Consider the following 15,869-nt stretch of genomic DNA (forward strand, 5'->3'; position numbering starts at 1 on the left):
TGTCGTTGACAGGATTTGATGGCAAAGTCACAGGAAGTTTACTGTTATATTTCTGCATGTGGCTGCAAGATCTTAAAAAAATCAGCGTTTTGTAGATTTTTTTGTCAGATTACTTGTATGTTTAGTCACTGTTAATATTCTCTTTTCATAAAGGCTTCATATTTTACCAATCTATATAAAAAAAATTATTGTACATATGTAACAGTGAAGGAATGTTGATACAAATTTTATACTTTAAAATCTGTATAACTTCTGTGTAACTTGAAAAAAAGTACCTTATCTATAATTATTAATTATTTTCATGGCATGCTCATTATTATTCATTTTTTTTCTTTCTATTTTTAAACTTGACCTGTCCAACAGCTGAGCAAGCAGATCAGAGCTGATTGGTTCTTGTATTGGACATATTTTATTGTTACAATTGGGGTTTATGGATCTACAGACAGACTGAGTGTATATTTGTATTAACCCCTTTTGTTCTTTGGGGCTAAACATTATTTATGAAAATTATATTTGTATGCATTCCTTGTTGGACCGACGGGAAAAAAGAAACAAAAGAGGAGAGAAAGAAACAGAGTGGGATGTCAGAGATGAGGGATAAGGGCTTAGAGTAGGGGGCAGTCGATATCACAAAGTTAAAACATAAAGGTGTCGTAAGTAAATTAAATTACATAACTTAGTTCACACAGCAAAAAAACAAAAACAAAACAAAAAAAATTGTCTGCACACAACTCTTTACGGGTTAGAAGTATAATCATGCATGAATGATTAAAAATGTATCTCCCAGGATTTCTGCACATAGATGGGTACACGCAATATTTGCATTACCGATATTCATGAAAAGGGGTGTGGAAAAAGAGAAAATAAACAATACCCATGCCCAGATTTGTGCAAAGGTGAGTAAGCGGGTGGGTTGAATGAATAATAATGATTATGATTTTTAAGCTATTTATGACTATGAGTTATTACACTAAGGAGATGGTCACTACAGCGAATCAGCTGCCGCTGAGAGTCAAGTAATAATTTTACGGAAATGAATTTGTACCATTATGAAGAAAATAAGTTAAAAAATGTACAAGAATAACAATTATGAGAAATAAATAAAAAACTGTACAAGAATAAAGTTGGAGGATTATGAGACATAAAATAAAACATTTACAAGAAAAAAGTTATAAAATCATGAGAAAAATGTTGGTTTTTAATGAGAATAAAGTCATAAAATTCTGAGAAACAAGTTGTAATTTAACAAGAATAAACTGGCAAAATGATAGTATTTTCTAATAACAAACTTGTGGAATTATGAGTATAAAAGACAATTTTTCACTAGAATGAAATGATCATTTCACAAGTTAAAAGTTGGGAATTTACAAGATTAAAGTTATAAATTAATGAGGCAAAAGGCTGTTTACTAAAAAAAAGTAGAAACAACACGAAGACACGCAGAGCAGATTGTAAGAAGTTGCTTCAGCATTAGTTTCATAAATAAAGAAGTCCTTTAGTGAGTCAACATTGACTTACTGTATATATGAACATTGGAAAAGAATTTGAAGGAAACTGAACCTCTATGGGAGAAAAGTTGGATTTGTGGTGGGCTCGCTGTTTATGCTGTCAGCAGTGTAGTTGCAGAGGTGCATTATGGTACATAGAATTCTATGATTAACTAAAGCCTCATGGCATCTCCATAAATGGCTGCATTGATGGATTTAGTCAGGGCGTAATGTGGATGGCGGTTTACACAACCAACTTTATTTTTGAAAAAGTGTGTCTTTTTCTTGTAAAATAAGACATTTTTCTTATAATTTTACAAGTTTATTCTCGTAAATCTTTTAATTTTTTCTAATTTTGTTTTTTGTATCTGGTCCTTACCCGATGCTGTCTCTAAATTCACTCTTTCGCATGGCTTTTGTTGTACTTATAGGTTACTTTCATCATAAAACCAGCCAACTAGAACATAATAATTTCAAGTGACAAAAGTACTTTAAAACATTTTGCATTTAGATGATTAAGGGAGAAATGCTATCAAAAATTGTTTGCTTCTGGTAAAGTAGAGACAAGATGAGTGCAAAAAATATGACATGTAGCATCAAAAACAATTAAAGGCTGGTAAAATTGTGGTAGATGGAAAAAAATATCGGTCTTTTTATTTTAGATAAGCTTGAATGTAAACTCTAAGACTGTGATGAAATGTTCACGTTTCTTTTTCTACTGTAGCCATCATTCTATTGTCTTTGAAGACTGAGCTCGGCTGTGTCTTTGATTCCAAAGGATGAAAGGCTCATATTTACAAGCACCAGTTAGCAGTTCATTACTCAAGAGTGACTTAGTGTCAGCGGGAGCGGGCATCAACCTAAACCTCTTGTTTTTGGAGACCATTGACAAGGGGAAGAACAAAAACGATCCGTTCACTTCACAAAGAAGACTTTCCAGCAAATAAAAAAAACATTGTGATATAAAGTTTTTTTAAATATAGATTACAAAGCATTAAAGGGCCACAAAATTGTCTCTTTACCTTTATTTCCCTGTATTATTATGATCTACGCCTGCTCCAATACAGATTTCTATATATAGCAACTTTTAACTTTCTAAATTCACATTTTTGACTGAAGCTGCTCCTTTGTTGAGAGTATCAAAGTTGAAGCTGCTTGTATCGCTTTATCTAATGAATCACGTTTAAACTGCCTCACATATGACTGTTTGCAAATGTTGAAAAGAGTTTAGTTTCTCAGAGGACTCCTAATCTACAATCGTTTTATCATTTTATATGGTCTTTTTTTAACACATGCCTCACCTATACTTACAAAAGGATGCATGGTTTATTTGTAGTGGTTGAAAAAAACAATCTACTCCTTTAGTTTAGCAACTCAAAGATTACAACCCACCCGCACACCCACCCGGCCCAACCGTGGGCCGGGTGGGTGGCTGCCTGGAGTGCGGAGCGGGTCTCCCTTGGGGGGGTCCTGGCTCGTACCTGGGGTTGGGGCGGGGGGATGCCCGGAACTCCTGGGTGGTGGTGGGGTGCTCGTCTGGGGCTGTGGGCGTCCTTCTCCGGTGGGGCCCTGCGTTGGGCTCTCCCGGCGCGGCGGGGGGGCTGCTTTCCTGGCTGGGCTGGGGCGGCGCTCTCTTTCCCTCCGGGGATTCCGGCTGCCGCTGCTGTTGCGGCGAGGGTCTGGGTGTGGGGGTGGCTGGGCGCTCCTCCTCCTTCTTTTCACATTCCACCATCCATTTTAGAAGAACATAAACACTCACCTGAACACAGGTGTTAGCTCACCTTTGCACTAATAGTTTGCATGATTGAATGACTGAAATATTTCACACTAGTTGGTTTAAAGGCATAGGTATGCGTTTGTGAACACTATCTGTTTTGTGTACATGTTGACATGTGGACATTTTTTGCAGCTAGCAGGTGTGTTGATAACATTTGAGTGTGTGTGGACAGGCCCCGCCCTTTTTGTACTACATTTGAACCGTACCGTAATGATAAACAACCAGTAAACCTGTCTGCTCTATGCTGCTTCATGGTCTTACCCCCCCCTCTCACTATCACCCCCCCCCCCCCTCTCTAACATCCCTCTCTCTTCTTCCCTTCTTTCCTTTTCCGTCCGGTCCAACACCAAAGATTTCCAAACATGGTTGAAATTAATAAAGTTTGGCCTCAATTACAAAAGGGGTTTATTCAGACATACCTTTGGTTTGTCTGAATATTAATAACCCCTCTTGTTAAGTAAAATATGTCCAACACAAGAGGCCCTCAGCTCTCATTTGCCTGCCTAGCTGTTGGACAGGACAAGTTTAAAAAAAAAAAAAAAAAAAGATTACAAAATAGGCAGAGTATTGCAGTTTATTTCAATTTTGCCTTTCCACACTTTTTTTATAAGACTTTTTGTTGGCATTTCAGAGGCAGTGCAGCTTTATGTTTATCAGAGAAAGTCCGACAAAACCTGAACCTAAATCTGGCATGTCCAAAGTCCGGCCTGTGGGCCAAGTGTTTTGTACTTCTGAACAAGATTATTTTTTTTATTTTTCTTGTCACGTGAAGTATTAAAAAGTCTCCCATTGCAAAAACATTTTTATTAAATAGCTCATTTGCATTTGATGTCATTATGAGTCCAAAGAAGGCCGATTGGTTGGCCTTCACACTTTTTTCACCTCACCAAATCCGTCCCTCTTTGGAAAAAGTTTGGACACCCCTGGTCTAAATCCTTCTACCACTGAGGGTCATGGGATTTTTCAAAAGGAGATACAATATAGGTGTATTTATGTAAAGTTGTAAATATACAGACTTGATTCTGTGCTTTTATTAAATGACTTGCGTTTGCAGGGTGAACACCAATATTCGGTGAGTGCAGTATGTGTTTTATCTGTTGGACTGGTGGACTAATCAAGCTGAGTTGACGGGCCAACTTTACCTTGCATGCCTCACTTTGAGCACCTTTGATATATTGTACCATCAACCTTTTATGCTGCTGTTATTTTAAGTAAAGTGTGATGCATACTGAAGTCTCCAGTAAATGTTTTCAATCAATAACACTTCCCCCTTTTTATTGTTTCTGAGTTACACTTGTGCTTTGAATTGTAAGGCATTTCTCTATCCCTGTGCCAAAGCTCAGACTTTCACTGATATGTTTTGAAGGCCCACCATGTAGTAACACCAACTTTTGCATTGTATTCTCTGGACTTCTTGACTCGATTTTCCATTCTGCCATTGGCAAACCCCTAAGAAGGTCACAAAGTCAGATTATGTGTCAATGTAGCATTTAATCCCCCACAGCATTTACTGCCAACAGCTGTGCGTGCCGGTAAGAGTTACTGCATTATAAATTGTTTTCCGCTGACCTTGGCTCTTAACAAAATTCAACCGTGGCCTGTTATTCCATTAACTAAATGCCTATGAGGCCCCACTGCGAGAGTTAAACAGAAAAATTAATTTGGCTTTCTGTCAACCCAGCATAAATCTGATTCTCTGTGTTTGCATGAGGCTCTTCTAACATCTGAGTGATGCCACATTTAAAATCATGCAGTTCTTCTCTTCTTGTCATCTGAATCTTATTTTCTATGAATGCTGCTGCTGCTCAAACGTGGAACTTTAATGCTGTCTTTCTCACAAAGCAGAAAAAATGTAAATTTTTTGTTTAGGTTTTGCTAGTTTTGCATATAAAATGTTAATTATTTCTTGGACTTTCAGTGCCTTAATAATAAATTAATTTAGACAAGACACAAATACTTTGCATTTTCTCTAAATTAGCAGATTACAGTTTCTAATTTTCTAAATTTAGCATGTATTCTTTTTTTTTTATTTACAAGAGATTCTTAACTAATTTGTTTTTGCAAGAAAATGTCTACTAAAACGTATTTTATGTATTTATTTGTTGTTAGTTAAATCCGTTTGGTGAACTTTTTGCAGCTCGTTCTGCATAAAATACTAAATTTTTTTTACTATTTTTATTTCTAAAGTCCACATTTTTAGAAAGTGTCTTGTGCTGGTTTACATAATACATCTGTACTGTTTAAACTGGTAATTCTACCTTAATTATTATATTTGTAATACTAAAAACCTGAAATCGATTTTAGTAAACATGTCTTTAATTTTCTCTGAGATTTTATTTTTTTACATTCCACAAACTGTTGCACAATTTCTTTTTTTGGGGGGGGGGTTGTGTTCTCATGTAATATCTTACACAAAATGTTATTTTTTTCTTTGCAAACACAGCATGCAGGTTATAAACTTCACATTTGGAATACATTACTAAACTCGTGCACCTGCATGAAGGAATGACGTCCAGTTCTCTTTCTGCCCTCCTATTCATACATATTTATAACTTGACTTTGGTTTTGCATCTTGCCTACCTCCAATTTTACACTTGCTGCTTTGTAAAGAGGAATGTACAGGAGCAGATTAAATGTGTTACAACAAGCAAAAGGATGTGCACCCTTTCATCCTGACATGAGAATCTACCATCTCAATAGTGCATTTGATGTTCTTTGGCAAAGAGACAAGATCGTTTCAACTTTTCCTTGCAAGTTTACAGACTGAGCCACCATCTTGTGCTGTTTGCAGAGGTTTTGCTCTGACATAGCCTCATGCTTGTGATGAATGAGGCAGATTATAGGATTTTATGCTGATTTGCTCCGGAGATTCCGCATAAGCATGAGCAGCTGGCTCTGAGAATTCATCACAACTTCACTATTTTCCATTTTTCACAAACAATAACTTCCTTCAGGAAATCCAATAAAAAAAAACACCATCAAAAAATGCCAATTTCTTAATAAAAAATAAATGTAAAACATTGTTTAAGAAAAGATATTGAACTGACAGATAACTTTCCAAACTTCTGGACATACATGTCTCAATATAGTTGTACTTTAGAGGAAAAAGAAACAAAAATCTTTTATGTCCAGCTTTTCCTTCAAAGGTTATCCCACCTAAAAATGTGAGTTTGTTTTAATAGACAGCCTCCTCATGTGTGATTACTACCAACATTTCACAGCCCACTCTTTTTCATTTGAGGCTTGTGAAATGACATGAACCCTTGCATCCATTAGATGGCAACAGTGGCCTGTCAGCCCGCCCCAGTTTGCAGGGAAAAGATGAGCGCTAATGAGCAGAGAACTGCATCATGTGGTTTGGGTCAGAGGCCAGATGGAGTCCAGACGGTCTTAGCCACAGACACGCAGTCATCAGAAATGCAGTCCAAACCAGAAGACTCCTGCAGGCATGTAGAACAATTATTATAAATGCCTCACTGTGTGTAAGGAATGCTTACGATTTTAAATAGGTCCCATGAGGAGCAGGTCAGATCTGTCTTTCTGCTGAGACACTCTCTTTGATTCCTATCAGTCTCTTTCAAATGAAAACTAACTGAAAAAGTTGTGTTCATTGTTCTCACTCACCTCTGTGGATTACTTGCCAGAAGTGTTAATGAGCAAAAGGACCTTGATTTTTTTTTCCTTTTATCTTTAATCTTCACCTGACATGCTCTCCTCTTTTCAAGGATTTTGGGAGTATGTGGAATTTTTAATTAGCTCTAAATCTTCATAATTGCACGTCACACACAAGGTCAGAGACAAAAATGTGGAATGTCACTTAGTGGTGGTACTGGAGGAGGTGAGGATGCAATCATGGAGCACCTTAGTGTCAGTAATAATTGAATATTAACCACTGTGGTGTTATAAAAGTGTGTAACCTTACTGGATAAGTATATGGAAAAAACACAGTAAATTAAAAAAACAATCATTTTATCTCAGCTACTGTGATCCATGAATGTGCTTTGTTTAGAGGTTATGGGGGTTTTTTCTTTACCATTGCATGAAAGAAAACCAAGGTTTTTCTTTTTAAATTGACCTTTTATATATTTTTCATTTATCTTATTATAAATGTTTATTGACTAAAAGTGTATGTCTTGATTTGCACATGCTTTGTTTTATATCTGAAAACAATGAGGCAATCATTAAATTGTAAAAAGCCGAATAAGAAAACAAATGTAGCGTCGATTTCCTATTTTACATTAGACTTGGCACTCATTGTGCTGTTGATTTCTATAGGTTATAGGTGGTTTTATTTTTTGCGTCGTGCCAAAAAACAAGTAAACATTTACAGTTTTTTTGTTTTTTTTCACTTTAAGATCCCTTGACATTTTTATTTATTTAGATCCCTAATGCTTGCAATGGTAAATCCTTCACTACCCTAAACCTAAACACATCAGCATGGGTACTAAAACTGGAAAAAAAAGGATGTTTGTAGTTATAATAGTACATAAACTTCTCTAAATGAGTCTTAATGTGGATTTCTACAAATAAAAAGTTTATTTGTTTACTACATTCTAGAAATATCTATATTTTATTTATTTTGCCAAATCTGAGTTCTATTTGCGAGCTTTTCTATTGGAGTTTACACTGATGAGACAGTCACCTCTGTTGTTTTTGTCACAGAAAAACATAAATGCACAGATACAGAGTAGGCCTGCACATTAAATCAAAATTTATCAGGATTGTGATAACAACTTTTACAATACGCTTCTTGCAAAAGACTGCTTAAAATGGTTACTTTAAATGTTAACATGCGTAGACAGAGACACCATTATATTTTTGAAAAAGCTCAATTGCACTATATACCTACTTTGTTCCTTATTGTTGTCCATATTTGTTTTGGCCAGTATAGACAACTATTACTATTCTGGTACTACCTGAATAGTAGATAATTGTTCTTTGGCTTGTTTACCCAACATATGCATTCTTAATTGTCTCCTATTTAGACAGCTATTTATGTTGATTTTAAATTTTTTTTAAAAACGTTGCAGTGAAATGGAAATGATGATTTTTGTTTTGCTATGTGTTTGTGTCGTATCGTCATGGCAATATTGATCAAGTGGCACATCACAAGTTTTCCTCATGTCATGCAGCCTGAATATGAAGACAGACTGTTTGGCTGTTTGGCTGACAGCAGTAAAACATTTATGTCCATATATGTGCAAAGAAATTTCAGACTGTTTATCGTTCCTGCAGAAAAATAGTTGAACTTTTTACTCCTTACAAACTAATAAAGTGATAATTATAAAGTGACTTTACAGCTCCAGCAGACAGCAGACCAGCTTTCCACTGAAGTCACATTTTCATAACACTTTGACATATGGATACTTGTTGAGAGGAAGTTTATGAGTGACACATGTAAAATTGCTTTTAGGGCAAGTCCTTTTTCATGCTGCTTACTGCAATTACAATTATTTTGTTAGCTAAATGTACATAAATGTACATAAACATAATAAGGACAGGAGATACACTTTCTATCTCACAGAATGTTGTTAAAAATGAGCTTAACTCAGTCTGAAGCTGTGCTGCCATGGCAGCAGTTACACAACAGTGTGAACACAATCCAGCTGTGTCGGTGCTTGGCTGTCTGTGATCGAAGAGGCTCTGTGTATCAGCACCCCTTCACAGCTGAAACAGCATTCACACACAGTGTTTCACAGGCGAAAAATCCCCTTTTCTGTTTACCAGCATCAGCACATTCACGATACCGCAGCATTTCCTCTGGTTTTGCATCATCTGGGGTTCGAGCAGATTAGGACGCATACAATTGTGAAGCAAAATAAGCAAAAGCTGCCCAGAGTCATGCTCTTAACATTTTCAAAAATAAACCCTTAAGGGGGAATTTTCGTTCATTTTCCCAAAGACAATTACTGTATTAGATCGTTTAATCATGCATGTAATGAGGTGCATGTAAGAGACTTTTCTCAGTCAGAAACTCGGAAAAAAAGGAGCTTCTTAGTATTATTTTAGTAATTATGCTTAGGTAAATATTTCTAGTGCCTCCAAATTCTTTTTAAATCTCTAATATCTGAAATAATATGTTAAAGTCTCAAACCGGCTAAAAAGATGCACATCGTTTCGACAGCTTAGGAAACTGAGAGAGCCCATTATTGGAAAAAATGCATTCATCCTGTGATATCTGTCTTTTGACAAAATAAATCTACAAAAAAAAGACCAATTAGAAAAAGTTTTTTTATTTTCCAAAATCTTGTCAGTCAGTCAATGCTCATGGGTGTGTATAGTAATACAATGTGCAATTAAAGAGATGTATTTTCTGGCTTAGAGTGTGCCTCTCCAATGAAGGAAGACTCCCAACAGTTGATAGTCAAAAAGGTGGAAGAGTAAGAAATGAAAAGTAAATATGGCTGTGATTTGCAAAAGAAAAAAAAAAGTTTCACCACACAAAAAAAAAAAAAAAGAAGAAGAAGAAAGCAGACACAACCTGTGCTACGCTTTAAGGTGTGATTCGATTTGATGTGATTCGATTTGATGACAGCAACACCCACCGCTTGTTGGTAAAATCACTGCCTCACATTCCTGTTTAAAAAAAAAAACGTTTTTAAACTTATTTCTTTTTATTATGAGCTGCTTAAAGTTCCTTATAACTAAAACCTAAATACAGCAAAAAAGTCACTCAATTGGCAAAATTCTACAGGTAGAGAGGGCAGTTTCATAACGGCCAAAACGTGAGAAGCAAATGATTGACGTATGTAACGAATGGTGATGCTCATGATAAAAAAAAGAAAAAAAGAAATTGTGGTCAAAATGTTCCAAAAACAAAATATTTGGATAAAGGCTTAAACTATCAACACAGCCATATGGTCCACTAGAAAAAAAAAACATATATATTTTGATCAAATACTAATTTTAAAGTAGTATTATATATATAACTTTAAAGGGCTTATATAATGCTTAACGTAACCCTTTCAGAGTGAGCTATATCCATAAACAAGATAATGTATTACCTTTGGCACACCAAATAACAATTTTTTAAATGAAGCCCATTTCATGACTTCCACCTAGAGGCGGTCTTGGCAGAGTGTCTGCGTTTCGCCCACAAAAACAAACGACATCCAAACTTATTTTTGCATGATATAGGCACTTTAACTGTAGATCATCTTATAGTTTTCATGAGCAGATAAGGTTAGTGCCCAGCCTGAAATATTTTTTTGTTTAGTAGTTCATGAAAAAATTGCTTGAAAAACACTAAAAAGAATTAAAAAAAATTTAGAATTAAGTCACCCATTATTTGGTTTTTAACACACACAAAAATAAGAACGAAGATCCCTTTTTTTTTAAATTCATACATTAAAAAAGTTTTTTGGTTTTTGTTTGGAATGCGCCACGCTTCCCTTAAATGGGATTAACTGAAGTCATTTTGTAAAACAACAGTTGTTAAAAACTTTTAGTTTTTTGCAGACAGTCTACTACATGCATTTAAAATCTTTGGCGCTTTCAAGCGAAAAATAAAAGAGAGGAGTTGCAGTGCAGTAAGTGGTAATTTATTTTTCTTTCTTTGAGCATCGTTTCATTGGCTCAAATAGATGAGTTGTCGGTACATTAAACTGATTTCAGCTGATTTTTGACAAGTGTCAACCCATTGATTCATGTGTTGGGTTAAGGTTTTGCTGTCTGCTTGAAACTAATAGACACAACATCAGAGAGCAGCAGGATCAAAGTAAAGGAGGTCAGAAACAGTCCCAGACCACATAAAGACCAGATTTCCACCAGATGTCAGACACCATAGAAGAACCTTTCCTGTCTTCATCCCCTTCTAACCACTCTTGAATTTAAAAGAAACTTTCCCAGTGACTGGCATGATTTGCAGCGCAGTAAGGAAATCATACCTGAGTTGTTGCTCCAAAAGAAAAAAAAAAATCTGATTTTTTGGAAGAAGAGCAATTTTGATTTGTTTTATATTCTAAGTTTCAACACAAGCAGATGGGAAAGTGATCAAGATTCATCCCTAAAAGTCACCTGTCACTAATAAATTCAGAATACTGTGTGTGTGGAGAAGGCCCGACAGACGGGAGGCTGTGCGAAGCTTTGACAGGAGGTGTGGAGAGATGCACTTTGTCCTTTGTTGCATTTCTTGCCCTTTTCTGGATTTATGAGCAGCTTTTCAGATCCTCAGCCCCTCCACCCCACGCCATGTGACACCTCTTTTTCCAGCCAAGAACAGCCACTAGAAACTGAGGGCCTCCACTCTAAAGATGGATTATGGGTTTGGTGAGGTAACTTCAGGTTAAAATCTGGATTTTCTGTTTAATAAAAGCAAGTTCATTTCTCAACAAAGTTTTATAATGACTTAATTTAGAAACTTAACCTGCTCAATATCAGATTTAGGGTTATGGGATCAATGTTAAAGTTCCGCTCTGATCATCTATTGATAAATTTTAAAAGGGTTGCCAATGATCTTTTAATAAGGATTATGCCATTTTTAGCCAACATAAAAAAAAGTTCTTTTTTTCTAGGGCAAAGTTTCTGCAGAGCAGCAGTTCATTAGAAATTTGCCTCTGTATTGTTGGTGAGACCGTTAGCACAGAGCCAGCCCGCCCCCCTTCCCTTCCTCAATGGTGAGCAATAATGAAGCTATCCAGCCGTATAGTTTGGAGGCGGTCTTTAAAGCACAATTTCCAAGATCAGAAAGACTTTATAAAAATTGAAAATAATAAGTAGTTTGTCCCCTACCCTTTCAATGATGTCAAAAAACATTTTAAATGTAAGGATGCCTATAAAGTTACAAACCACAAGTTAGAAAAGAATTGATGAAATTGAATGTTGGTGCCTTAATCTGGCTGCATTTCAAATCATCCGTTGCAGAGGAGCAGAACACAGTTACACAGTTAATATTTGCATGAACTGTACATATTAATCTCACCGCCAGCCTTTGTGTGTGGCTAATCTTTCCAGATCAGTTTTTCTTGCGTTGATGGTAACGACGCTAAGAGACACTTTAAGTGGGGGGCTAATAGATAACGTTTTATGATAGATATCCTTGAGACTTTGTAAATCTCTCTTGAGTAGATTTTTGCTCTGACATGACTTACAGCAAATGCAAAGTGAAATATTATGAATTGTTTTATGGCCTATAATTATGTTGTCACCTGAACACCCTTTGGCAGTATATGAGGTGGAAACAAGCTTTGATTTATTGAGGTGACAGCTGGATAAATTGTGCAAGAAAGGATGTTGTTTTGAAGCTCCACCTCAGGTCACATTATCACCAGTTCTCTGTTGTGTACACCCAATAACTCTTTCTCTAGGGGGTTACTCAATTATCTTTAACGTTTATATACATATGTTTTTATGTACTTAGATTGCATTAAAAATCTGTCTTATTATGGCTATTTTTTAAACTCTCTGATATGGGAAAATGAGTCTAACAAACAGGCTAACAAACGGTGAGTTCTCACATTATAAATCTTGATCCAGCTTTTGTCTTTTTGTCTGAAAACTTGCCTCAGGTGATGCAGTCTGCATTTTTCTTCATCTTAAGCTTCTTTTGACTTGACAACATAACGAATTTCATCGCTACACATTTTAACACATCGTTTGTCTTTCTTTAGCTCAACATTTCCATCCTGACAATGCCAGAGGCTCTCAGTCAAGAGCATGAAAGCGTTTCAGTTGGCTCACTACTTCTGTGTTCTTTTACTGTGAGTTATGTCTAAAGTTCAGTTTCTCTGCTTTCCCTTTTTTTCTAAAAATGACATGCAAGACTATTTGACATACTTGTGATGTGTAAAAGTATCTTTATCCAGTGTGATAGGAGAAAATCAAACCTACTCTGGCAGACATTTCATCTTTGTTGCTTTTTCTATGGAAAGCAATAAAAAAAAGGATCAGCATGGTCTTTGATGTACTGTCGATTCAGATCCCTTTGTGGTCCGGCCACTTAAAGCATTTCTACACGTGTACCTAACATCTACAGAAACAGTTTCAACAGGACTGGAAAAGTGGCTGCATGCCACTCTTCTACTAAGGCCTCATTTGCATCTCTTCTAATCAGAACCCCACATATTGAGAGCATGCCCTGGTTTATCTTCTCCTTCTCATTGCACCGTGGTTAGCATGTACTGTGCTCAATTAGCATACACATGTTACTCTCTGACAAGCACCGGTCCATGGTGGATTTGAAGCGTTTTTGCAGAGTGAGGCAACACGGGGCTGTGAATGACAGATAGGGGCAGCCGTTTGTTCAGGTCTCTTGACCCCAGATCAGATAGTGCCTGAACGGTGACGAGGGCAACGACTGGAAAATGAACCGAATCATGACCAAGAAGTCGTCACTGAGCAACTATGAACCAAATACTTCAAAGTACCTAGCAATGTACAAACATGATAAAGTGTAGGCCTGCATGATTGTCTTCAGAAAGAAAACATGCAACAATAGACCCTTTCAAGACTTATAAAAGCCCAGACCAGGAGAGAAAAACAAAATACATATATAGAAAGAAATGTATGTCAGTGATTCCAAACCACCATGCTTTAGGAGCTCGCTCATTTGTTTGTACCATAACACAGCTTGAATGAACAAAGGAGTGGTTAGATGTGCATGCTGCAAACTGACAGTGTCATAACATCAAGTTCTTTTGGGTGTATATGTATCACCGCTGTAATTTTCCTGTCCTATCAATATTTAATTAAAAAAGCTTCAGAGTTTCTGTTTGGCTCATGTTGATGCCATACCAAGTCCTGAGACATTTTTTAGGTGATAAACAAGTGTTCATACTGTTGGAAACATTTACATGTCAACCGGATTGCACTTACCAAGCATCGTGGTTTGAAAGCAATCCTCCTTAAAGTCTCACTCAGATCATCTTCTGATTAGAAATTCACCTTTAAGATGTGGGCGCAACGTTTGGCATGAAGTAAGCTTGTCCCCTTTCCATTATCCATCTGTTTACACATTCCTATTAGCTTACAGCCCCTCACACCCCCAACCTAACTCAAGCGGTTCAAGAAAAATGGCGAGCAACCTTGGAGCTATCTAGCCGTACAGTTTTAAGCCAAATCCCACCTCAGATGAGGAAAACAAAGACGTTATTGGATCTAGTTGTCTGCAAGTGGACGCACTGGAATGGAGCAGAGCATGGAGCTTGTGGCTTGCCGTAGCAGTTTCTACGTCACAACTACAAGCTTTTTCAAACTGCATTTTTTGGTCTGCTGCTAATTCCCAATGATTACGATAAAGAAATACTCAGAAATGCAATTCTGACTTTAATTTTCTCTATTTATGTTCTCCATCACCAGAAAAATGCCACAAAAACATGTTAAAAACACCAAAACACATTTTTCAGCAAAGTGGGTCTTTAATGAAACGTGACATTTCTTCCTAAAGCATCTACAGAATCTGCTGCTGTGGTGGACTATGGATGAGCTTCCGTGTCTCAGCTTTCAGGACTTTGGAGACATTATCTTTAGAAGTGAGGAAAAATTTAGAGCTTTTAAAAAGATCGGTTGATTTTAAAAAAATGTTTTTATTCATTTGTTTGTTAATTTAGTATTTGTTTTGGAGTGCACTTGTCTGATTTAGCCAATAAAAAAGCAGAAAGGGCAATATTGGCTATCATTAATTTCCTCATTAGCTTCCTCCAACCTCACAATAAAATGTGAATTTTCTCCTCCACTACTTCTGAGCTGCAAGAGAGATTCAATTTAAAAAATAATCCTTCTTTTCTTACCTCTTTCTCAAAGGTTAATGAATTCAGTTTTTTCAGGTGAAACATGAAATGATTATTGATTGTCATTACCCGCTCAAATTGCCCATATTTGCAAGAAATCTGACGATGCATAGGAATAAGATTTCAGGGTAAGATATCATAGGAAGTCTTGAAAGTCATCTTTCTGTTGACTGTGGCGGCTTAAATGGGTCCTTCAACTCGAACAGGAAAATAGATTTTAGATTTATACATGACACATATTGGGAAGCTCCTCATTAAGGGGCAGGTTCAAATTCTTGAAATATTAGACTTTTTATCTGGAAAGGTTTTGTTCTGGAATTGTGTTTAACAACCTCAACCTCTGCAAGAAAAGAACACCCTTATCAAACAAGTTCAAACTCTTTTGTTGCTTTGAGCTTTTTTTTATACAAAGCAAAGATCGTGTGGGTAAGATAATGCATGTTATACCGTATGAAGGGGCAGGAATCCATGGCAACCATCTCACAACGGCCCTTCAGTTTTACCCAGAAAGAGCAGTAACTGGCTGACGTTCTACTTGGGAAAAAGAAATTGCACAGAAGTTCACCCCAGCGGCCATGCGGTATTTAGCAATCTTTCAGCCAATCAGCACTGTTTGTCCTGGAACCGCCTTCCTGCTTTTCTTTTTGCGGTTGATTGCTGATGCACTCCAAGCAAATCTTTCAGCATTTGAATTTGACAGTTGTGTTTTCTTGGCAGTTGCCCTTTTATTGGACCACAATAAAGCAATCATGTGTAGTGGGATGAATCTTTCTCCAGCTCTGAGGAATGACGTACCTGCTATTTTCTGTGGCTTTTGTAATCAACAAAACTATGTTTGCAAAGAGATACCAAATTCACCACTGCAGGGTGCGTTTCAGT

At 36.6% G+C, this 15,869-nt stretch overlaps 1 protein-coding gene across 3 annotated transcripts in view; it reads left to right on the forward strand.

Annotated features, from left to right (window-relative positions):
* Positions 1-15,869, forward strand: part of robo1 (roundabout, axon guidance receptor, homolog 1 (Drosophila)) — a 247,734-nt gene that overhangs the window by 66,248 nt on the left and 165,617 nt on the right. The window lies entirely within an intron of this gene.

This window comes from Oryzias latipes, chromosome 13, assembly GCF_053564925.1.
Source record: "Oryzias latipes strain Hd-rR chromosome 13, Olatipes_Hd-rR_3.1".
In the NCBI taxonomy this organism is placed as follows: Eukaryota; Metazoa; Chordata; class Actinopteri; order Beloniformes; family Adrianichthyidae; genus Oryzias; species Oryzias latipes.